This window comes from Pantherophis guttatus, chromosome 7, assembly GCF_059756535.1.
Source record: "Pantherophis guttatus breed Tessera chromosome 7, ASM5975653v1, whole genome shotgun sequence".
Taxonomy (NCBI): Eukaryota; Metazoa; Chordata; class Lepidosauria; order Squamata; family Colubridae; genus Pantherophis; species Pantherophis guttatus.
In genome coordinates, this window is record NC_142069.1 from 36,652,238 (window position 1) to 36,677,714 (window position 25,477).

Genomic DNA, 25,477 nt, shown 5'->3' on the forward strand with positions numbered 1-25,477 from the left:
CTTCTCCTAAAGCTTTCATATAGTGCATCCAGTGATGTAAACAAAATCACCTACTCTTTATTTGCCATACCATAAATCAGATGGATACTTATATCTCACTATATATATATTAAGACTGGACAAAACTTGATGCTTTGGCTATGGTACCCAAAATCCTTACCTGACAGCTTAAATGTCACTTACATAAGTGGACTATACCAAGATTAGAATCACGGCACAATCAATATAGCTGCTTAATTTTTCTAATTGTGGGCGGGTGGAATTGCTTCTCAAAGCTTCAGAGAAATTACACCATCCTAATATTTTATTTGAGAATCATATGAAACCACTCTTTAAGTCAAAAGAAACTAGATTTGCTTCCTGCAAAATTCTCCCTTTTGATAAAAATAGAATAAAAAAGTTTGCAACAATAGTTAGTGTTTTGAAAAAATGGGATTAAAATTTTTTAAAAGCTAAAAGTATTTAATTCAACTGCATGCATGTTTGGAATGTCCTATCCTTAAAGTGCTTGTGATAGATGACTGTGTCCATTCTTTATCTTTTTGACAATCCCTTCTGGCCCCTCATGATGGCCTAATCAAGACATCCCTAGACTCTGTGAACTAGTGCATCACTACAGTATCATAAAGAATATTACTCAGACGGTTTTCACCAGTTTCACCCTAACTAGATCTGTTAACATTTCTCAAAAACATCCATGCATTTCAATTTATTAGCATGTTCTCTTATGTCATTAAACAAAAATTATGATATAACTACACTTTTGGTATGAAATGCTTTAACTTTGAGTGTTTTTCAAAAAATATTCTCAATTTAAGTTAGAAGAAGGAGAAAAAAGCATAAATTCCCATAGCAAGAGTTCTTACAATTCTCTAGGATTCATTTTGTTTTCTGGTTTGCTTGAAATGATTTGGTTTACACAAAAACTAGGAACATGGTTTCTTTCATGCATAATCAGCTGGTATATACAGATGATATTTAAGGTTGCAGTTATAGCATTCCCTTCAACTAACTCATTAGTGTTATCTATGATGATTTGTTTATAGTTATACAGTTTTAATGTATTAGCCAGAAATCACTTAGATCTAGAAATATGTGTATCTCTCTCGCTCTTTCTTTGTGTGTAGGTGTCAAGTATACCCAGAAAATACTCAATTTATATCAGCTTCATTTAATAATTACTATATAAATCTTGGAGCATATTTATTACCACACATTTCATTTCTGTGTATTTAAAATAGTAGCTTTCCTACTATAACATTTAAAGAAATTTAACATTGAATGGAGAGTTGCTAGACAAGAACTATGATAATTCAGTTAGTTCTTAGTTATAAATTATAAGTTAATTATAAGTTAGTTATAAATTATTTTAAATACCAACTTACATTCTACGTTATTGATACAGTTCTGAAATCAGTATATATTTCATTAGGACCAAAGCAAGTTTACTGTTCATTGGTTTGCAGCCTATATTGGTTAGATGGAGGCAAAACTACTGACCAAAATCTCCATCGTAAAGAAATATGAAAAAAGATCAAAATTTAGTTATAAAGTTAGATGACAGTAGATGACAATTGCTAATCTGGAATTCCTCAACAACTGGGTGTTCTAATCCTACAGATGATAGTGTGGTTGCTCTAATATTACAGATTCCGGAAAAAAAGCCAGTTTGGCCAAAGTCTGGCCGTTATATAATTTATTAAATTTATAAGCCTCAAATTTCTGCAACAAATTACTTTTTAAGTATTGTTTTCATAAAAATAGAATTAGGCAGGAGACAGTGCACAAATCACAGCAGTAATAGTTATAAACATTATTTATTAGCGTCATTTGGGAAAAAATTACTGACAGCTTTTGTTTATCAAATATTCCTGCAATATTGACCTTATAACATGATAAAGATATGTTGGAAAAAACCTTCCAGTTGGTAGTTCATTAGCTCCAGAATTTTGTCTATCTGAAAACTCATTAGAAATCTCACAGGTGGAGATAGAGTTTTCAGCTGCCCACCTTAGCTGGGTAGAATTTTCAGTCACCACCATGGGTGGGTAGAGTTTTCAGCCACCCACCTTGCTCTAGGCACAAATCTACATCTCAACGATCTTTAGATATAACACATAATGCTGAAGAGAAATATGTTTTTATAACATTGTTTTGTCTGCAATTTTAATACTGACAATTGTTTCCCCAGTTTCTGTTCTTCCTCTACTCTTCTTATCTAGAAGCAAAAGCTGAAAACCTTTCTCAGAAAAATGACAAAATAAAATGTAACATACTTAAACAAAATCAAATAAAAATATATTATTTCACATAAGATGTGTGGTTTATACTCTTTGAGTTCCTCAAAGCTATCAAGTTGTCTGTTAGTTCATTCATACCTACCTTGTAATTTTATTCCGTTGAAGTTACTGATTGGAAAGGCCATGTGTAAAATATCTTCACTAGAGAAATTCAGACATCCAAGATCTTGCTCTTGTACCATCAGCCTGCCCTTTATAGTTAGTGCTGTCATCATCTTCTGATACAGTCTGAACACAACATGAATTATAAATGTAGCAAGATCTTTACCATTTAAAACACAAGTTTTATTGGCTTTTTTCCAACATACTACACTCCTTTAGGAAGCTCTTAAAAGCCATTTAATTTCCCTTCAAAAAGTCAATTTTCTTCATAGATAATAGATTACCATGGTGTTCATGAAAGAGCAAAACCAATATAACAAAGCAATTCATTTTTAGATTTGTATTTATGGCTCAGAGATTTGCTTCTACATTTTCAAAAGGATGCATTGCCAATTTCGTATCACTAGGCTTGAAAAACATCCCCATTTTTTAGTAATACTGGTCCAGTTAAAAATCATAGCCAACTTTAGTAATTAGATGATTTTAGCAAGCCACTCTTTTGTCTAACTTTATTATCCAATTTAAATCTTCAAAAAATGTAGTTCAAAAAACAGTAATCTTCACTGTTTTAGTAAGACTTATACAATGAAACGTCTAAAGTTAAGATGCATAATAATACTTTATCTAAAATAATAATAGGCTGCCTATCATATGTTTAGACTTGACACAATCCCTTCATGTGGACATAAAATCTACTTCAACAACCTGTAAGTCCACCTTTGCACATGTCCCTCCAATTTCCTATATTTCTAATCATCATTAACAAATTAAATCAAATAAACCTGACTTTTCCATTGCACAATATTTAAAAATGCATATCTATATTTTTAAATGCTCATAGTTATTTTATTGGATTGAAAACACGAAATAAAAGGTATATTTAAATGTCAGTGATAGCAGCCAGCTTACCATAATTTTCTTTCAGCCCGAGTTTGTAGTTGTAGAGAACAAGAAACTGATGCATCCTGGCTTTACTAAGTGCTTCAGCAGCAAGGACTGAAAAAAACAAAAACTAAATGCCAGCACTGCTTAGCCTTTCCCGGGCCAGGGATGCTGCATTACCTCAAAGCACAACAATCTTCTGAAACTCATCCAGGGAATCTAGCTGACTGACGTCTAAGCAAGTCCAGGAGAGCTGTTGCAGCAGCAGTTACTTTTATTTGTTGGTCCCTAACACTCTCTTTGTGCCATGAAGGTTTTATCCCTTCCGCATTTATCTTTTTTGGATTGAAGTCAGAAGGTTACAGGTTTGCAATATGAGATCAAAGGCATACATGTAATAGAGAAAACGTTTTCTCACTTGTATTCAATCTCTCTTGAGTTAGTACTTTTCTGGAAATCATACTGGTGTTCCAGATGTATAAACCCTAAACACACACAAACACACATACATACATTATGCTGTGTATATATGATGTATAGTGTAAGCAAATAAAACAGTACTGTCATCTCCTACATGCTTTTTCGCTTATTCTGTCTTCTCTCTCTGGAGGACAAGTAATTCTCTTTGCAAAAGAAAGTGCTTAATAAAACTATGGCCAGACTGCTAACACTTGGCATTTGCTATGATAACAAATCAGAAATGATAGCATCATACAGATTTATGAATATTTTGCTTCCACAGTCACAAACATCAGACATTGACTTTATAAAAAAGCCTTTTAGAATCTCCCTGCTGTTTCCATAGTGATCTCTTTTTCTCTTTTATCACAGATTGGCTGAAGTACTGCTACACTTTGTGCATTAAAAAGCTTATGCTCACAACTACCAATGGGATAGCCCTGGAACTTCTATCAAAAACAGAACAATACCTTTGCAAAAAGCATCCATAATATTTTCTCATTTTTGACAGAATAGGATTGCAAAATCTGATCATGTCAAATAAAAACATACACTCAAGTGTACCCTCCACCCAAAGCTAGGCCTTAGTGCTCATAATTCCAAACATAGCTATCACCAATGCATATCATGTTAAAGTTTAGGTGTCTTTTCCCTACACACACAAAGTCCACCCCCCCCCCAAAAAAAACTTTTAATCTTAGCCACATTTACAATGTTTATTTTAGTTTGGTTTTTGTTTGCTTTTAATAAGTGTTTTAAAAAAACTCTATTTAAGAAATGAATAATAGAACAATTTGGGGATATGACCACTGCGTCTTGGAATGCAAACCTTTATAAAAGTAAAATATAAACAAGAGTTCTTTTAAAAACTTTGAATAACCAATATCTGTTATAGAGATCTTCCTTCATATTTCCACCCCAAAATATAATATATAAAGGTTTAAAAGAGCTTTACGTTAGTATAATATATATTTTGAATGTATTGTAAATATATTAGACTTCCTGAGTAATATGATATAGTAGTATATGAATTCCAGGCATACTTTGTAACTGTCCCAAAGGGCATTGTGTTTTAGATTATTTTATTAGAAATAATTTAAAACATGATCAATTGATTGCAGATAATGCTCCTATAGCTGACCATTGATTATCACAATATTTAAAAATAAAATTACTTAATATATCATTCATCTTAATTGTTTTCAGATGATTAAGTGAGCAATTGAATTCTCCTTATGTTTTCAAAAGAAGGAAATATGTAGGTTTATATCAGATGGCCAGAAATCAAATTAAATGCATGGTAAGTTTAGATATACAATAAACGCTTCAACTTCTAATAAGAATAAATAATATATTTTTCATTTTTCTTCTGAAATACCTTTTAGACCTCAAAAATTTCTTAAGATGATTCAACCATCAGACTAAAAAAGGATAAAACATAGTTTTGCACAAAATAAAACTGATGAGACGAAATAGCTGTTTAAAGTTTTCATGAGAGCCACTTTGGAGTAGTGACTAAAGGCACTAAATTCAAAACAGGAAGATTATGTGTTGGGAAGCTACAGATTAGATTTATTATTCATAGACAGGTTACTAATATAGAATATTTCATATGGAAACCTGAATGCACAGTTAAAATTTTCAACCAAAAAGTTCCAAAAAGATATTATTCTCTCCTTTTATCTTCAGATTTACTGTGAAGTAAATATTTGCACCAAAAGTAAAACTGTTGAACAATAGAAGATACTACTGTCTATATATTCATGGCTCCCTTGGTTTTTAAGTCACAATGTCCTCACAGTATGAAGAATTTATTGATGTATAAAGCAGAACATAATACAGGAATCATACTTTACTACTTTCATATTTTTGGTTGGGGGGGTGAATGTGTAAGTAAACCTAGCAGATCTATGTTGCAAATATTCAGTTTATTCAAGATGATGATAAGTTAATAATAATAATGGCAGCAGCCATCTAGGTCTAGATCTTTGAAAGACAGATCTAGTCTCCAATATAAAGAATGCATAACCAACAAATATGACTGTCTAAATATCAGCATTTTGCAACAATGGTATTCTACTGTGACACTCTGGAAGCAAAAATTTGAAGTAGGATGGGAAGAATACTGAGGCTTTTGAACTTTGATGTTGGAGAAGACTTCTGAGAATTCTATGGATGCCCAAGCAAAGAAACAAATGGATTATCAAGCAAATCAACCCATAATTCTTATTCAAGGCATAAATGATCAGCCTCAAATAATCCTACTTTGGACATATTATGCAGAGAACTAGCTCTCTAGAGAAGGCTCAAATGCTGAGAAATGCTGAGAAAGGTGGATATAAAGTGAAGAGGACAACCAGCAGCAAGGTAGATTGGCTAGGTTACACAGACAATGAGTGCATTATTGAAAGAGCTGAAAGACCAAGTTAGGGAGAAACTTACTGTATGTAGTTGCTACCATCAACACTCTTATTTTTCTCCCAATGGAGAGCTTTAGTTTTCTTAGTAATTGTGGAGGTGAGCCCTTTCTCTTGGGCTGACTGAATTATCTCAGAAAACCTTTGCCTTTTATATCCAGAGCTTTAAATTAGCTCCAGTGGCATAGCCATTGATTTAGTTTGCCTTCTCTTGTTAGCATGTATTCAAGTATTCAGTATTCCTATTGGAAGGAGTGCCTTCTTCTGCCTTGGGTTCTCTTCCTACCTTCTTTGCCTTCTTTGTTCCTGTGCAATTTCTTCTACTGTCTTCTTTTTTCCACAAACATCTCCTTTTGCTGCCTTCATGAAGTCCTCTATTTAGATATATCTATATGTTCTTCACTAGTCTCCATCCTTATTCTCCTTCAAAAGTAGGAAAGTTCCGTGCTGACATAGTCAAGCACAGTTAAAAACCTAATTCTGCAAGTAAGTTATTTTCCGCAGAAGGAAAGCCTAATGTACAGCACATTTTTTACTATCTCACCATCCACCTGGAATATGTACTGATTTAGTTTTCAATCTCTACTTTGTTGTCCTTTCTTGAGATTTAATCTCTGCAAGCAACATATTTTCATAAACACATAAAATAAAGATGCTTGAGTCACAATACCAAGATATGATGTAGTAGATTATACACAACATGGGCACTTTTTATGATAGTCGTATTCTGGCTCCTTCATAACCTTCTATTACAAAATCTTTCACAAGTCGTGTATAAGCCAATGTATTTCATGTTTGCAAAATGGGAAGCTTCCCAATAGCTCATATTATGCCAGACAAAAATAGTAACAATGATTCCTCTTTCTCCTCTGGCTCCATTTTTGTTGTTATTCGGTCTTATCAAAATACAAAAGTTGTAAAATAAACACAGTGCTTTATTTGTCAGGCATATTCAATCATGATTGGCATTCAATGATTAACTATAGTTTACTGTTTCCACTGCCATCTGTATGTTTGGCTTTTACATAGCATACATATTTATTTGTGAAAAAAAAACAATAAATGTTGAAATGTATGCCAGATTATCATTGCCAAAGCATGCCTAGTCTGGAAGTTGTATAATAGATCCATTCCTGGTTCTACATATAAATGAAATAAGAAGCAGCTCTATTTATATTCAAATTAAGAGGGAAGGCACATAGAAAATTGCAAAACATGAATTCCAGCCCTCAATAGGAAGATAGCCACGATAGTACTATAGCACTTGGTACAAAATGCAGCTGCACAATGGTGTCAGCTAAACAGCACATGTAACATCACTACTCCATGAGCTGCACTCCATGGTTGCCTGTGCATTTCTAGGTACAATTCAAGGTGCTGGTTGTCACTTTTAAAGCCCTATATGAGTATGCCTTACACCACAGAGAACTTTACCTCTACTTGTCTGATAGTAGAAAAGATATGTATAGTTGACCTTGGGGGAGATATAAAAGCATTGTTAAGGGGAAAATGAAAGCATATACCATTAAGGAGGGATGAAAGATTATATAGTCCAGTGTGAGGCAGAAATACAAAGTTGTCAACCATCTTGATTTTGTTTAGTATATTATAGAAGAGAGAAAAACCTGGACAGGTTTGCTATTATACCTTACAATAATAATTCCAGGAGCGTTCCTAGAATTCCATAACTGTCTGTTTTGTTAACTTTGCTTCTCTTCCAGAGTTATCACTAGCATGACAAGCATGAAAATGTAAAAACTATATATGTCTTCAATTCAGTGCAATGACTTTCTGCATATCAAGAAATTCCTTTAGGTACAGAACAGCCCTATGATGCCTCAGCATGTCCAGGAGGAGGAGAGGCACTGGATTGTTAAACAGAGGCTACACTTCTACAATGTAAGTTGCTTTTGAAAATCCCAAGTTTCAGCTGTAGCTTGCTACACAGTATGTATGGCTACTGCTTGATAAAAAGCAGTTCTTTGAAGCTTTCAGGGTTCGCTATAACAGGGAAGCTGTAGACAGTGGAGTATGGTTTTAAGGAACTAACATCCACAATAGGAACATGAGCTAGAAACATCTATCTCAATCCAAAGTGAAGACTTCATGGGGCCAAACAAAATTCCAGAGAGTTTATTTTGCTATAAAATAAGTAAATAAGTAAAATCTTATTGGGGGCAATAAAGTCCTAAGCAGAACTTAAGTTCTTCCCTCTATCTCAACATCAATAAATGAACCAACTGTGGAATTGTAAAGGTACACCAATCTACTTGCAAAAGGCTTACTTCAGCCTGCATCCTCTAGTTTAATATGCTATGGTAATGCTTCATAATAAAATTTGAACTCTTTTCCTGCATCGTCATCATCTTCACCATCATTGTCCTCAACCTCATCATCTTCCCTCCTCCTCTTCCTCTTCCTCCTCCTCTTCAGTCATATCTGAAGTACTCTGAACACTGAAACTTTGGATCCTAGTCACTGTTCATATGATGTACACTGCAGTGATGAAATCTAAAATTTGTTACTACCGGTTCTGTGGGCGTGGCTTGGTGGTGGGGGGGTAATGTGACGGTGGGCGTGGCCAATTTATTTTTTATTTTTAAAACCATTTTTTACATGTAAAACCATGTAAAAAATGCTTTCAAAAGGCTCTGACGATCCCAGCTGAATTGTCTGATCAGGCAACTCAGCTGGGATCGTCAGAGCTTGGATCATCAGAGCCATTTAAAAGAAAAAACTTTTTTTCTTTTAAATGGCTCTGACGATCCCAGCTGAGTTTCCTGATCGGCAGGCAACTCAGCTGGGATCATCAGAGCTTGGCTCGTCAGAGCTTGGCTCATCAGAGCCATTTAAAAGACAAAAAGCCCCTGATGATTGCGTGGCTCAGCTGGGTATGGGGGGGTGGGGGCAGGGATTTTTGCTACTGGTTCTCCGAACTGTATGCCGCCATCGCTACCTACTCGCCCGAGCCTGTCCAAACCGGGAGCATTTCACCCCTGGTACACTGGTTCCAGATATATTACCAGGAACAGTCATTGATTGTTAACCCTTCTTGCTATATGTCAAAATATTTGCATCAAACCATTGACATATTTCAGTCTTTTCATGGCTTACCTTTTCCTTTATTATCATGCAATAACTTTATAAAAAATATCTAAGAAAATGGGCTGCAACCTTTTAAAATTTGACACCATTTTAATAATATTGATAGAATATTGTCAAGGAAAATCTATCATACATTTCACATATTGATCTTGTATTTCACATGCCATTGTAGGGTAGTAAAAATATTTTCTACACTTTTTAGCAGTAGTTATATAAACATTCACCTACCCATTATTGAATGTTAGTGATACATTCTGTCAATAAGAATTTTCCTCTTCATTCCCTTTTGTTATACAAATTACCAAAAAGAAAGTAGTTCATTTTTCTACTTGTCTAATAAAATGCCAAAGATGTGGCCTCTGATAAATGTAAGGCTTGTTCTTGGCAAAAAAGCCAGGCAATGCCACCAAAATGATGTATATAATAAGTGATTCCATTGCCCATCAATAGCTATTTTTTTGTTATACATGATTGAACAAAAGCTTTCGTTTCTGCAACCTCTCCTAGAGTCCACAAGCTAAAAATGGGGCATGGATACTTCTCCATGCCTTGAAGGCATCTGTAACTTGCAAATGAAAAATTGTACACACACACACACACACACACACACACACACACACACACTTTACAGTATACACTTACTGTAATCATAAAATAGCAATTCCGTTCAATTTGTTATATAAATTATCTACTTATGTCATTTTAAGATAAAAATAGATCAATGTACTTACTGCAATTCTGTTGTTATTCTAAATGAGATAGCTACTTTGCTGTAAATTATATTTGCATTTTACATGCATCTTCCATTCAAATAATAGACTAAATGGTTAGCATATAATATGGGTGCAAATCAGTAAAATGTTTATCATACTACAAACATTGGCTTCCCTATATTAACAATGCTGTAATAGTTGAAAATATTAACTACACAAGCAAAATATACTCATTAGCTCCAATATGATCACAAACAGACAAATGCCCTGACTTTAAATTGCTTTTCAAAGCTGATTTTCTATTTTTATAATCAATTTTCTAAGTAAAGTGCATCCATCATTATGAAAAGGCATTATGAAAGTCATGCACATATTTCTGTCTCCTTATGACAGTGATGGAGAAAGGAACAACTCGTTTCAGCCGACAGTAAGCAGCTGGTATTCTTAGATAAGAAAATCATTGCACATGGACAAGCTTCCAATATTATGCAAAAATAAAGCAGGCAGAGAAGATGTCTCAGCAGTTGGTCCTTTTGTTCAGGCAGCATAATTTATAATCCATATCCATAATATAACTTAATTATCAACTTACACTTACAATGGCTGGCAGTATAACATCACATGCTGTCAACATATATTGCTGCCACTGTGTTCAACTTTAAGATTACTAGTTGAATTGTAAATATGTGGAGTAATTCAAGCATAGGTATGGCCGTTTGGAGGTGTTAGAAATTTTTCACTTATATCCTGTAGATCTGGATGTATGTCTTATATGCATCCATCCATGTATAAAATGAGATGAAATTTACGGCAACCAGTATACACAACTTACCTAGGAAGGAAAGATATACAAGCTGCCCATGTATTTAGTTTTTCTTTTTTCTCACCATAGTTGTAGAATCCAGGTAGATGATCAATAAGAATAATAAGAATGAGTCCAAACAGAATATAGACAGAGTTTGGGCTATAGTTTGGGCTATACTTCTAACAAGGGCATACAAAACCTTTGCCAGACCTATCCTTGAATACTGTTCCCCTGACTGGAACCCACACTGTATTTCGGACATTAATACATTAGAGAAGGTCCAGAGGTATTTTACAAGAAGAGTACTCAACTCCTCTGCTCGCAATAAAATTCCTTATACTACCAGGCTTGAAATTTTAGGCCTGGATAACCTTGAACTATGCTATCTACATTCTGACCTAAGCTTAGTACACAAGATTATCTACCATAACGTCCTACCTGTTAAAGACTACTTTAACTTCAACCGCAATAACACAAGAGCTATCAATAAATACAAATTAAATGTAATCTGCTCTAATCTTGATTGCAGAAAATACAAGTTCAGCAATAGAGTAGTAAATGTCTAGAACACTCTACCTGATCCTGTTGTTAGTTTCTCCAACCCGCATACCTTTTACCTTAAACTGTTTACCATGGACCTTACATGTTTTTTAAGAGGTCCCTAAGGGGACGTGAATAAGCGCACCAGCGTGCCTACCATCCCTGTCCTACTGTCCCCATTTATATGTACTCATTTTATGTGTTTATGGCTATGTTTTGCTTATTTATATCCATTTATTTGTGCCAATTTTCATGTGTCCATGTCTATGTTAGACTGATACTTGTTTCTTTGTATTAGTTGACAAATAATTAAATAAATAAATAAAATTAAAAAATTAATTAATCTATGAATCTAGGTCCTTAGCATCTTATATTGAAAAATCCTAAGTCTATAAAAACATTTATGCATATGAGTTTAAACAATTAGAAAAGAAATAAGGTATATTAAGCCTTTAGGTAATCTTCAACATAGCTTCTTGACAAAGCAAAGGAAAAATGGCTCTATCATTTCATGATGTTATCACAGCCTCTCTGTGACCCTCCCTCAGCCACTAAAAATTATTTTTAAAAGTATGATGCCCTTATCTTCCAAATGATAGCTCTATTGTATGATTTTCAGATTATCTCAATTAAATATTGTCACCAAAAGCTCATAGCCTTCCAATTCCAAATCCCATACTACTGGCTATAAAAGCCAATGGTTCAGTAACATCAGTAAGACACAGGATTCCTATTCTAAAATCATCACTTTTTTTTTACATAATTTTATTACAGTTTGCAGCTTCAAAGATAAAAACTAATGCAAACTGAGAAAAATATAAAAATTAAAAGGAAAAAGAAAAATAAGTGATTTTATTTTCTCTTTGTTTCTTCTCAAAAACTTTACCATATGTTTAATATGTTTTCAAATCCAAGATAAGAAAGTTATCCAAGTTACTGTTCTGATTTGTTATTTGTATATTCCTTTTAATTAATTTAAAGACATCATCCAGTTTCATTTGTAAACCCAATGTTACATCTTTCTCCATATCATTCTTGTAATCTGTCCTTTAATTCCACATTCAAAACAGCCTCAGACTTGTCCTCTTCTATTATCACTTTTAAGTACACTTTTATGATAGTAGACAGTCTTAAAGTTAACTACCAAGAACCATCACATTTGGACAATCCTAAATCCAGTTGGGCTATTTCTGCCGAGTTCTCTGGCTACATGAAACAAAACAGAAAACCTAGAACTAACTCAACTATAGATCCTAGAGAGATTACAAAATTCAAATCTGCCTCCAAACAAAAAGTTTGTTTGCTTTTGTATTATTTATCTTTTTGTTTATGCAATTTTTATCTTTTATAATTGTAAGCCACCCAGAGTTGTCCTGATGTAAAATGGGTAGCCAATAAATTTTATAAATAAATAAACTTTTCTTTCTCAAAAAGTAAACCAGGATTTAATAGGCTTTCACTCTTACCTGCAGTTCCTTTACTTTTTCTTTACCCATCCAGAAGCTTCTATTGTGCTTACCCATTTCCCGGGTGTGGTTTTTTCCACTATTAGACACTGAATTGAAACAGGTAAGTTCTGATTTATTCTGGGCCAAAGTAATTTTTTTTCTGAAGTGCCAAATTGATCCCAAACCAAAGTCTGTGGTCAGTGAACATTCCTAGTTTTTTTCCCAAAGTGAATTAATTTTGCAAATACATACATGCACACACACTCTCTCACACACACATGCATACATATCCATAAACATGCACATATTAGACAACCCGTGCCCCATTGGGTCATCATTTCAGAGATATTTCCTACCTAAACAAACAGAATGACCAAAAACAAGTAAAGCAACAGGAACAGGAACAATTTTTGACTTTCTGCCGGCTTCCCCATTGAGTTTCCTTGTGGGAATCTGGCGGAGACCAACAGAAATCTCCCTTCCCTTCCCAATAGGCAAATAAATGGCTGCTGCTTAGTGTGGGAGGAAGCAAGTGATTGCAAAACTGGCTGGAAAACTGTCACAGAATGTTGAAAATGAAGTTCACATGACCACAATAGCAGGCCAGCAGACAACAGCAGTCAGTAACTATGAAGAGCCACAACTTCCCCAAATTTCATTCCCTTGGGAATCATGACACATTCTGTAAGTTAAATCATTTGTGGTTCAAAAATTGTAGTCCTATGATGCACCATTTTGCCCAGTTAAAGGTCATGACAATGAGAGTTTAAGAGCATATAGATACCAGTATGTAGAATTAGGAATCATCGTAGTATTATCTTAGTTTAACCATGTAAGATAGGCAGCAGTGGTATTTTGGAAGAATAATGTTTGGATCCATATAGAATAAAGAAATCACTGATTTAAATTTAAGACTGAATAATTCAAATGCAGTATGATGATCTCCTTTCTGCTCAGTATGCAGTTCCATGTTTAAATAAAGATCCTTGAACTTAGTTTTCTATACATTTTACTATTTATAAATAAGGCAGCAATTTTTATATAGAAAATTAGAGAACAAAAGTCTGTGCATTTATATCTTGTAATTAACGACTGTGTTAACATAGCTCAGGAGGATGCTAAGCATACGTGGGCTGTGGGAAGCAAAAGAGAGGGCAGAGAAAGAGATCAGAAAGCAAAACTGATTAGTGAAGCATAGATATAATGTTGTGATTTAACTGCTTATTTCCATTTTTTCATTGTGTGCGTTGGAGGAATAGGCAGCCTAGCTCATTGAACTCATTTCCATTTCCATTTCAAAAATCTCACACTAATTTAACTTCAGCTTTACTACTGTGTCTAGAACATTCACATATAAGGTGAATGCAGATAATGTTCACACTTTTAAATTATCCATCATGATTCCATATTAATTGGCATTTTGCTTTAAAATGTTATTTCTAAACATTCTTTGCAAAAAAAAAAAAAAAGAACCCAATAAAACATAGCCATCCTTTGGCATTATACACTTCCAAATCTATGCTGGTTAACAATTATTTTCTTTTTAAAAAAATACAGGGGGGGAGGGAAATATCCTGAAAAACAGCTAAAATAGATAACCAAACACTTGGAGTATGGATGTCAAGAAGTAGCAGTATCAGAAAACTGTGTAAGAAGACTTCATTGCCCTATCCATGGGCAGAGCCCTTTTTGATGTACAGGTTACAAAAAAACCTTGATAAAATGAATGCAGGAGAAATTGTTGCTGGAAGCAATAATAATAATACAAAGAGAAATAGGAAAAATGACTACAATGCTCATAGTCAGATTAGAAAACCTTTGCAACCAGTGGGCCCACTTGGAATTTTGAAGAACTTTTTATCAGGCTTTTAGAAAACGACTAGGCTTGTCTAAGCATTAAACAGTTTATATGATAAATAGACAACCTTAAAACATCTTTGTACCAAAAAGCAAACGGCTGTGGTTCATCGTTGCCATTCCATCTAACCTTCATTGTCTGCTTTCTATCAGACCAGCTTTTCATTATCATTTTTATAAGCAATTTTTATATATTATCCAATTAAATATAAGCAGATTTCTTTTCTAAAAACGCCTAAAATTATTTTTTATACATAATGTTTATGCTAAATTTGTTTTACTTTAATTAAAAGAGTCTTCTACAAATTTGAAGCCAAAAATAGGACAACAGCCCAATGGTATTCACAAATGTTACACTACTTTCTTCTTATGTACTCCTTTTAAGCATAGGTTGAACAAGTAACCATGTACTCTGAGTCCATGAGAAGCTATCAGTAAAAGTCAAATGATTCCATCACAAAGGGTATCAAAGTCTGTTTCAAGAGATAGATAGATACCTACCTCCTCACTATAAATCTTATATTGTAGTTCAAAAACATACCACAATGGAGAATTTATGTCATTGCATAGATCCCTATATAATCCTTCACAAATATGTGAAAATGTAAATAGACTACTGGTTCCCAACTTGTGGTCTATGAGTATACCATAGATATTGCATAGAATGTTAGTGCCTTTTTTAAAAAAAAGCCCAAATATTTATAAAATCACCCAATCCCACAAGATTGAAACCTTGGCAGTTTTATTAGACTATTTTTAAGGGTTTTGTGAGTTTTGCGCTTCCACCAGGAAGTGCGGGAGGACCCCTTGGAGGGTAGAGCCGAGGATTTTGTTCAATATCTGCATGACAAAATCACTCAGATTCGGGAAGATCTGGACTCTGACTGGGTAGTTCCAGGGGGGTTGATTGAGGCAGGTCTTGAGAATGTTATCTGGGATGAGTTTGATCCTGTGACCCCTGACGATGTGGACAGGATTCTGGGTGGACTGAATGCGACCACATGTTTATTGGACCCGTGCCCCTCCTGGTTAGTGCTGGCTTCCCGGGAGGTGACGCGAGGCTGGCTCTGGGGATTATAAATGCTTCGTTGGGTGAGGGTGACTTCCCCGCTGCCTTGAAAGAGGCGGTGGTGAGGCCTCTCCTCAAGAAGCCTTCCCTGGACCCGGCAGTGTTGGCTAACTATCGTCCGGTCTCCAACCTTCACTTTGTTGCGAAGGTTGTTGAGAGTGTGGTTGCGCGACAGCTCCCCCAGTACCTGGATGAAACGACGTATCTGGATCCGTTCCAGTCAGGCTTCAGGCCTGGGTACAGCACGGAAACGGCATTGGTCGCATTGGTTGATGATCTCTGGAGGGCTCGGGACAGGGGCTGCTCCTCTGTCCTGGTCCTATTAGACCTCTCAGCGGCTTTTGATACCATCGACCATGGTATCATGCTGCACCGGTTGGAAGAGTTATGGGTGGGGGGCACTGTATTACGGTGGTTCTCCTCCTTTCTCTCCGACCGGTTGCAGTCTGTGTTGGCAGGGGGGGCGGAGGTCGACCCCGAGGCCCCTCATATGTGGGTGCCACAAGAGTCGGTCCTCTCGCCCCTTTTGTTCAACATTTATGTAAAGCCACTGGGTGAGATCATCCATGGTTTCAGGGTGAAGTACCATCAGTACGCTGATGACACCCAGCTGTACATCTCCACCCCGGACCACCCCAACGATGCCCTTGAAGTGATGTCCTGGTGTCTGGAAGCCGTGCGGATCTGGATGGGGAGGAACAGGCTCAGGCTCAACCCATCCAAGACCGAGTGGCTGTGGTTTCCGACGTCCCGATATAGTCAGTTGACACCATCGCTGACTATTGGGGGAGAATCGCTGGGCCCCAAGGAGAGGGCTCGCAACTTGGGTGTCCTCCTGGATTCATGGCTGTCTTTAGAAGAGCACTTGACAGCCATGACCGGGAGGATTTTTCATCAGGTTCACCTGATTCGCCAGTTGCTTCCCTTTCTGGATCGGGACTCCCTACACACAGTCACTCATGCCCTCGTCACTTCCTGCCTGGACTACTGCAATGCTCTCTACATGGGGCTCCCCTTGAGGAGCACCCAGAGGCTCCAGCTGGCACAGAGTGTGGCCGCGCGGGTGGTTATGGGAGCAACATGGTGCTCCCGTGTGACACCTCTCCTGCGCGAGCTGCACTGGCTCCTGGTGGTCTTCTGGGTGCGCTTCAAGGTTCTGGTTACCATCTTTAGAGCGCTCCATGGCTTAGGACCTGGTTATTTATGGGACCGCCTACTACCACAAGCAGTCTCCCACCGGCCAGTACACTCTCATAGAGAGGGGCCCCTCCGGGTGCCGTCAGCTAAACAATGTCGAGTGGCGGCCCCCAGGGCGAGGGCCTTCTCTGTGGGGGCACCCACTATCTGGAACGAGCTCCCCCCAGAGATACAGAGGATCCCGGATCTACACACTTTCCGCCGTGCTCTTAAGATTCTCCTATTCCAGCAAGCCGGCCTGGCCTAATTTTCTCCCCTGTTTTAAAATTCTTTTACATCGAAATTTTAATTTGTTTTAAATTTTGGGATTTTTAATTGTTTTGGGCTAAATTATTTAATCTGGTTTTAATTATATCTTTTAACTTTTGTATTTATGTATTTTATTTTGTGCCTGTTCACCGCCCTGAGTCCTTCGGGAGTAAGGCGATATATAAATCTAAATAATGAAATGAAATGAAAGTTATCTAGGAGTGTTATAAACACAGTGCATCATTTACATGATGGACTGCAAATGCTTTGAATCATGGTGTAAAGGAAAAGGTTGGGAACCATATTATTTTAAGGTAAATATTCAAAATTTATTTATTTTATTTTATTTGTTTATATTTATATACCGCCCTTCTCCCGAAGGATTCGGGATGGTGAACAGCCAACAGATAAAACACAAGAAATACAAAATTTAAAAACAGTATTAAAATCCAATTAAATTAATTTGGCCCACAATTAAAACACCCCTATATTAAAACCAATAATTAACAATTTAAGAATTAAAACAGTTTAAAAGAGTTAGGCCAGCCCGGCTTGCTGGAATAAAAATGTCTTTAGGGAACGATTAAAGGTGCAAAGATCCGAGATCCACCGTATCTCCAGGGGCAGTTCATTCCAGAGTGTAGGTGGCCCCACAGAGAAGGCTCTCCCTCTGGGGGCCGCCAGTCGACATTGTTTGACTGATGGCACCCTGAGGAGCCCCTCTCTGTGGGAGCGTACTGGTCGGTGGGAGGCTATCGTAAGTGAATGTATTTCAATTAGAAAATGAGCAGCACAACAATTCTGTTTGGAAAACAAATTACCATGGATGCAAAAAATACAGCGCTATACCCAGATTTATGAAGAGGGTCTTTGGATAAGATGCATTCAGTATTTTTTCCCAAGTGTTGCTACTGTTACTACTATCCATTTACTTGAGTTCTTGAACACTCAGAATAAAAAAAAAAAAATAAGTAAAGAGCATTGTCCATGCTCTTCATCCCTTCTTTTGTCTCAAACAGGATAATGAAGAAAGGCAAGGCAGGGTCCAGAAGTTTGTCATGGAGCTGTTATTTATAAAGTCCCAAGAATATCATCAAATATCAGACGTAAAACCAACCTCATGATTGTCTCAGAAATCACCTGGTGATTGCATTATCACTTACGATCCAATGAGGAGAAATCAATGAGAATGTTCTTCACAAGGTTTATTATTAATTAAACAAATCTATGTGGGTAAGAAATGATTATCCTCTCTTGGTCTCTCATTTCCCTGCCGGAAGATGTAGTTTAGGTAGACGCTTTTCTATCTTTATCTAATTCATAATAAATGTAGTTTTTTTCTTCCAATATTCTGATTAGTGTTCTTCTGAATTCTGATTAGTTGCTAGCATTTACAGATAGTGCTAAGCCATACTCTGACTTCAGGACAACTAAATTATGAACATAAAAAAAGTGGGGAGGGGGACTGATTTTAACTAGCTAGTTTGCTAGCCAGCTACTTAGCAATTCAGTATTCTTTCTGCATATGTTCAGGAACATATCCTGTAATGCTGAATTCCAATCTCCAACAATGTTTTTGTGATGTTCTAAGTAAAAAAAATATTTATTTATTTATTTATTTATTGGTTCGATTTATATGCCGCCCTTTTCCGGAGACTCAGGGCGGCTTACAATGCATTAAGCAATAGCCTTCATACTTTTGTATATACCTGCTTAGTAGGGCTTTTGCCCCCCCCCAAAAGCGGTGTTCTTTTTTATACAAAGTCAGTTTATTGCCCCCACAAACCGGGTCCTCATTTTACCTACCTCGAAAGGATGGAAGGCTGAGTCAACCTTGAGCCTGGTGAGATTTGAACTTGCAGTAATTGCAGGCAGCTGGTGTTACTTAACAGTGCATTAGTCTGCTGCGCCACCAATTATTTAAATAATTAAATAAGACTCATAATAATCAATGATAAAACTGAAAAATTATACATGTTAAGAAGCAAAAAATAGCACTTAAAAACATTTAAACAATGGGTTGATGTTACAGAAGAGAAATCTGTCATAGCAGGTGATAACACCAAGCTGACCATAACCGAGCTTGAAAAACTAAACTGGGTAAAGATCTGATTACACTGAGTAAATCCCAGAGCTGCAAGAAAATTCAAAGAATATCCTGGAAGAAGGCAATGAACGTCAGCTTCCATATTTTGGCTAAGCAAACAATGGAATGTGACCATATAATTACTAAGATTTGGGTTCAATGCAAGTGAAAACATTACTAAGTGCAATTAAGTGGAATTTACTTAAATAATTATATTTAATCTCCAAGTTACAATTCCCCCTTTCATATAACAGGATAATTTAAGGCACAGCTAATTAAAAGCACCAAATTTTAAATAACAATCTATTGTATTGTATATAACAAATGTTTTTGTATTTAAAGATAACAAAAGATATGAGAAGGAACAACTATCATGGGATATTCTAACAATTGTGACTCATTTCAAATGGTATCCCTTATCAAAGGCTTAAATTGAGTAAATTGAGTAATAATGGGATAAGACCTGTCCTTTTATGGATTGCTAACTGATTAGAAAACAGAATCCAAAGACTAGGAGTAAATGAGCGATATTTCTCAATGGAGAGAAGAAAGAACTGGAGTTCTTAAAGAAACTGTTTTTAAGACTAGTGGTTTTTAAGTTATTCATGCATTATTTTTACTGAAGGGTAGGCAGCAAGCTGGTCAAGTGAAGATGATATCAAACTACTCACAGTGGATGAAATAAATTATAAAGAGCCAGATGGCAAATGCAATTCAATTTAAGTTAGTGAAAAATGATACACAGTAAAACTACAAAATTCTAACTTTACATATTCATTGATGGAGTCTGAGCTAGGTGTAAGTACATGGGGGAAAAGAATTCAAAACCATAGCAGATAGCTCAGTGAACATGTCATCTCATTGTGTGGCAGCTTGTGAAAAAGACAAATTCCATACTAAGGTTCATAAATAAAGGGACTAAAAGTAAAATTGGCATCATTATAAATGCCTTTAAACAAATCTGGGTCTACATCTGATTACTGATTACTGTGTTTAGTTCTGGTTTGCCACATTTCAAAACGAATATAGAAAAAGCTCAGAGCTGGAAAAAGGACAACTGAAATGATCAGGAGATTGAATACCTTTCTGAATACAAAACAACACAAGATGTAGGACTCTAGCTTTAAAAAGAGGCCACTGAAGGTGGAAAGGAATCAGGTTATAAAATTATACATGAAGAAATGGACAGTGAAAGATGTGAAGTCTCCCTTTAAATCTGCAAAATTAAAGCATAACAACTATACCCTTTGGGGTGATGAACTTAATTTAGTTTTCAAACTGACAGAATTCAACTTCCTTAGATTTCTAATACGACTGTTGGTTTTGAAATACCTTTTTCTGGTGCTGTTCCCACTGTACCTTCAGGGTGAAGTATGCTTATTCTTATAAATTTGGGATGTGTTTTATGTTTTATATTCCATTCATACATGCTTTTTATCTAATAATGACACCAGTGGAAGCAATTAGTACTATTCTAATAGTATAGTTTTGTTTTTCATGGGTGTGTGTGTGTGTGTGTGTGTGTGTGTGTGTGAAAACCTATGCATAAACTTTTACATTTGTTTCTGTGCAGAAAAAGATGCATCAGTTTCAATTCTTAACAAGCATGCAAGCAGACCCACTCTTAGAAAATTCAGGATTAAAGTGCTTTATTTTCTTAATAGAAAACTTTGTTTGCAATCTTACCTGTTTATTTCAGTGAGGTCCCATTGAAGTGTAGCTTTTGAGAAGATGGCCTTAGGGTCTTGTCTTTGATGGAGTCAGAATTTCATCCATCATTGAGTTCAGTATTGAAAATTATATTTTTCTCTGTTTCCATTTGATTGCCCTTTCACTTCATTTGCATTTAGACAAGCATGGATGGAAGCACCCATACTGTGAATATGAATAACATCTCCAGCAACAGACAGGAATTAAAATATGTCATTAGCTTTGATAGTTGTCCTAGTTGTAAAGATGTACACTGTATCTATTCATTAATGAGCTTATGTACCTTTTAGAGAAGAGTCTAATTAAAATCCTTAGGTTATGTTCATCAAAACAGTCTTACTGTGTTTTTCAGACTAAGAAAACCTACACCATTTAATGAATAGAGCACTTAATTTCAATGGAATGAGCTGATTCAAATGTAATTTCAATATCCTATACATTTAAATATCCTGGATTACATAGTAATGGAATGAATGTAAGATTATCAGGGAGAAAAAAGAAATATTGTTTTTGAATGTTATAATTCTTAGATTTGCAGCTTCAACTTCTTATGATTTGTCACTACTGGGTTCATAAACATTATGAATAAACATCTCAGATTTAAGTTTTTTTTCTCCTCTAGCCGGCCACTATATAGCACTATATTAAATTCCATGTAAGCAGCTAGTTCTTAAAATCCAAGTCCATCCTGTTATTTGTTTCAGTCCAGAAACAAATATTCAAACAGGTATGTTTGAGAACCATTTCAGAGATTTAATTTTTAAATGTGTTTCACTTGCTCTTCTCAGTCTTGTAAAACAGTCTTTGCACTGATTTAAAGCTAGCAAAAATTTATTGTATATATATGGGTTTATTGTGAATGTCATAAATGATATCATAAAATCCAACAATGCTCTCATTCCTTGACTGAGCATGGATTTTTCTTCCATTTTAGATTAACCAAAACTGGGTTTATGCCCGTATTTTCCTGAATGAACCCAAATTTGTTTGTTCTAAAATCTAAGCAGGTTTGAGACTTGTTAGTAGTTTAATAAAAGGTCTTTAAAAATATTATAAAGTAGTCACAATTTCTCACTAAGCACCAGAATGATTCCACAAGTAGCCTTTGATTTATGACCATTTGTTTAAGTTACAACAGCCCTAAAAAGTTATTGGTCTTTTCAGACCAATAACAACCATTACAACATCTTCATGGTCACTTAAGGTTCTTGGCACCCAGCATCTACTGTATTTACAATGTTGCGGTATCCTGGGATCATGTGATCATCATGTGTGACTATCCCAGAGTCCTTCCAATAAGCAAAATCAATGAGGGATGATTGAGGGATTTGCTTGACTGCAGCAGAAAAGGTAGTAAAATATGGTGGGATCACTTAACAGTCACATCACTTAGTGACAAAAATTCTGGTTCCAATTGTGTCTGTAAGTCAAGGATCATCTATAATTCTTAATTCTTAATCCCCTCTAATTTACATCAGCTTTTCAACTTTTTCAATATCTGATACCTTTTAGCTACAGTAGTGAAATTGTAAATGAACTTAGGATGTATAACAGTATAGATCAGTGGTGGCTAACCTTTTACTCACCCAGTACCAAACAGGTACGTGCTTTGCACGCTTTGCGCGCGTGCCATCTGTGTAATGTGGGGCTTCTCCCCCATGCACTGCACACACAACTGCACCATCTGCACATGCACACAGCTTTCACACGCACCCCCACCGTATGCTGTGTGTGCAACCACACCATCTACACATGCGCACAGCTTTTGCGTACCCCCCACTGTGCACTGTGTGCACAATCGCACAATCTGCTCATGCACATGGTTTTCACGCATGCAATGCATGCACATGAACACTATCTGCGCATGCACACACTGCAAACAAGTACTTTCGCACACATGCGCAAACATGCACCCATGCGCAGGAGAGGTCCAAAGAGCAGCTGGGTCCCCAAAATTGCACCCATGCACACCAGAGGCCTGAACACCAGCTGGGGTGCATGCGCATGTGCAGCTGCAAGTGAGTTGGGCGACAGCTCGCATGCCCGGAAAAATGGCTCTGGCATGCATGCCATATGTTCGCCATCACGGGTATAGATCATTTACTCATTACAAATACAAATAGTAGACTTCGTAGGTATACTATTCAGCACACAAAACTACTCAACTGAACTTCATTGTGTTTCTTTTCTTTTTTTTTTTGTCATATTAAATTCCAATGGAAAAAATTACACCAGTTCCAGGCTGACGTGATTTTGATTCTTGGTAGCAAAAAATACTATCGATCAAGTAGATCCAATCTTTAATTTGCTGTGACTTTTGTAGAGAAACCCCCATTTGGTGAAGGAAGAGAAAACCTACCATATACATTCCTTGTATCACAAACCCAGATACTATCTGCTAACTGCTTAGGTTTAGTGTCCTTATTGTCTTTATCATTTGGGGCAGGCAGTTCAAGCTAAACCTTTTCTCAATCATCTGAAAGCCAATCATACTTGATGTGGGGACTGAAGAAAGAATGGTGTGAAAGATATATAGTTGGCCTATATTAATCCAATCCCTTCTTTTCATTTTCTATCTATGGTTCTGACAATTCTTCACAAGGAAGGGCCTCAATGCAATTTACAATTCTGCTAAATAATCTTTATTCCCTACCAAACAAGTGTCCATTATATAAACAAATTGGCATTTGCTAGCAAATTGCTATGTGTGGCTGTTGAAATCTTATACTTATTTCTTCTTTGAAGTTATGACACAGCTTGATGTACAATTACTTTTGAAAAGAAAGCAAAATATTAATGTGATGTTGCTTGCATTCCAGATTTTGTTTTATTGCTTCAAGTAACAGGAAAATTCTATCACTATTTAGCTTGCATCATAAACAAAAATCCAATGCCCTCCTATTGTTCACCATGGGAACTGAAAATCAATCCATAATAAGGTATATTTGAAAGGCGCTATCTCATTATAATAAAATTAATAACTTTATTTATTTATTCTATATACAAGGCAATCTAAAACGTGGCATCCAATAATACTGCAAAAAGATGTGAGTGAGGAATAATGCAGCTAGCTTAATCTATGATTGATCCCACGTTCACGGATACTTACAAAAGAAGGACAGACAGAAAAGCAAATCCATAAAACATATAAATATTTCCATAATAGAATAGAATAGAATTTTTTATTGGCCAATGTGTGTGATTGGACACACAAGGAATTAGTCTTGGTGCATAGGCTCTCAGTGTACATAAAAGAAAAGATCAAGAATCTTTTCATCAAGAATCATAAGGTACAACACTTAATGATAGTCATAGAGTACAAATAAGCAATCAGGAAACAATATCAATATAAATCGTAAGGATACAAGCAACAAAATTACAGTCATACAGTCATAAGTGGAAGGAGATGGGTGGTGGGAACGATGAGAAGATTAATAGTAGTGCAGACTTAGTAAATAGTTTGACAGTGTTGAGGGAATTATTTGTTTAGCAGAGTGATGGCATTCGGGAAAAAACTGTTATTGTTTTTTCTTGTAGTTCTTGTAGTTGTTCTGGTGTGCAGTGCTCTATAGCGTCATTTTGAGAGTAGGAGTTGAAACAGTTTATGTCCAGGATGTGAGGGGTCTGTAAATATTTTCATAGCTCTCTTTTTGACTTGTGCAGTATACAGGTCCTCAATGGAAGACAGGTTGATAGCAATTGTTTTTTCTGCAGTTCTAATTATCCTCTGAAGTCTGTGTCTGTCTTGTTGGGTTGCAAGCCAAATCAGACAGTTATAGAGGTGCAGATGACAGACTCAATAATTCCTCTGTAGAACTGTATCAGCAGCTCCTTGGGCAGTTAAATCCACATATATATATTTCTCTTTAATTCCTCTTTATCCCATCATATAAATTTCTTCAAGGCTATAACAAGCCCTTTTTTTTTGTAGATCCAGTAAGAAAACATTTTCCAGATCATCCTCTTGATCACTAATATGCCCCTTTTAATTTTTAAAACATAAGCCAGTTTCTTTTTTATATCCAGGAAAAGAGCCTTTTCAGAGGGTCTGTCACAATTGTGAGCAACATGGCTGATCCCATTATCTCCAAGTGTTCAAATCCATAGAATACCCCTGTCTTTTTTTTTTATTGAAAAAGTTTTTCAAATACAAATTTTCCCCCTTTTTCCCCCCCTCCTCCCTAACCCCCCTCACCCCCCCTTCCCCTTTGACTTCTTCATAATAAAACCCAAATTCATAACAGATTATATCATGCTTTACTATCCACTTACTCCATCTCCATATACTGACCCTTTCTTTCTAATAAAATTATCATACCCTCCTTATACTATACTATAATATGCATTTCAAAGTGACATTCTATTATAACAATGTCTAATAACTCCTGATTTAACATAAAAATATTATTATATCTCCCAATTTAACAATTTCTGCTCGTGATCTGCCCTTTTACTACCCCCCATACAATATAACATTTCAAAGTATACTTCCACTCTAAGGCTATTCAATAAATCCTAATTTAACACTTGTTCAGTTC

At 35.9% G+C, this 25,477-nt stretch overlaps 1 long non-coding RNA gene across 3 annotated transcripts in view; it reads left to right on the plus strand.

The window, feature by feature from the left end:
* LOC148112807 (uncharacterized) overlaps window positions 1-18,384 on the plus strand; it is a 32,825-nt gene extending 14,441 nt beyond the window's left edge. For 2 of the 3 annotated variants that reach the window (XR_015728921.1, XR_015728923.1), the window contains 2 exons: window positions 7,882-8,059; window positions 18,163-18,384. This is a non-coding gene — a long non-coding RNA (uncharacterized LOC148112807). Of the gene's footprint in view, window positions 1-4,949; window positions 5,044-7,881; window positions 8,060-18,162 lie in introns of all 3 variants that reach the window. The other variant, XR_015728922.1, reaches the window with a different exon arrangement.
* The last annotated feature ends 7,093 nt before the right edge of the window (window positions 18,385-25,477 follow it).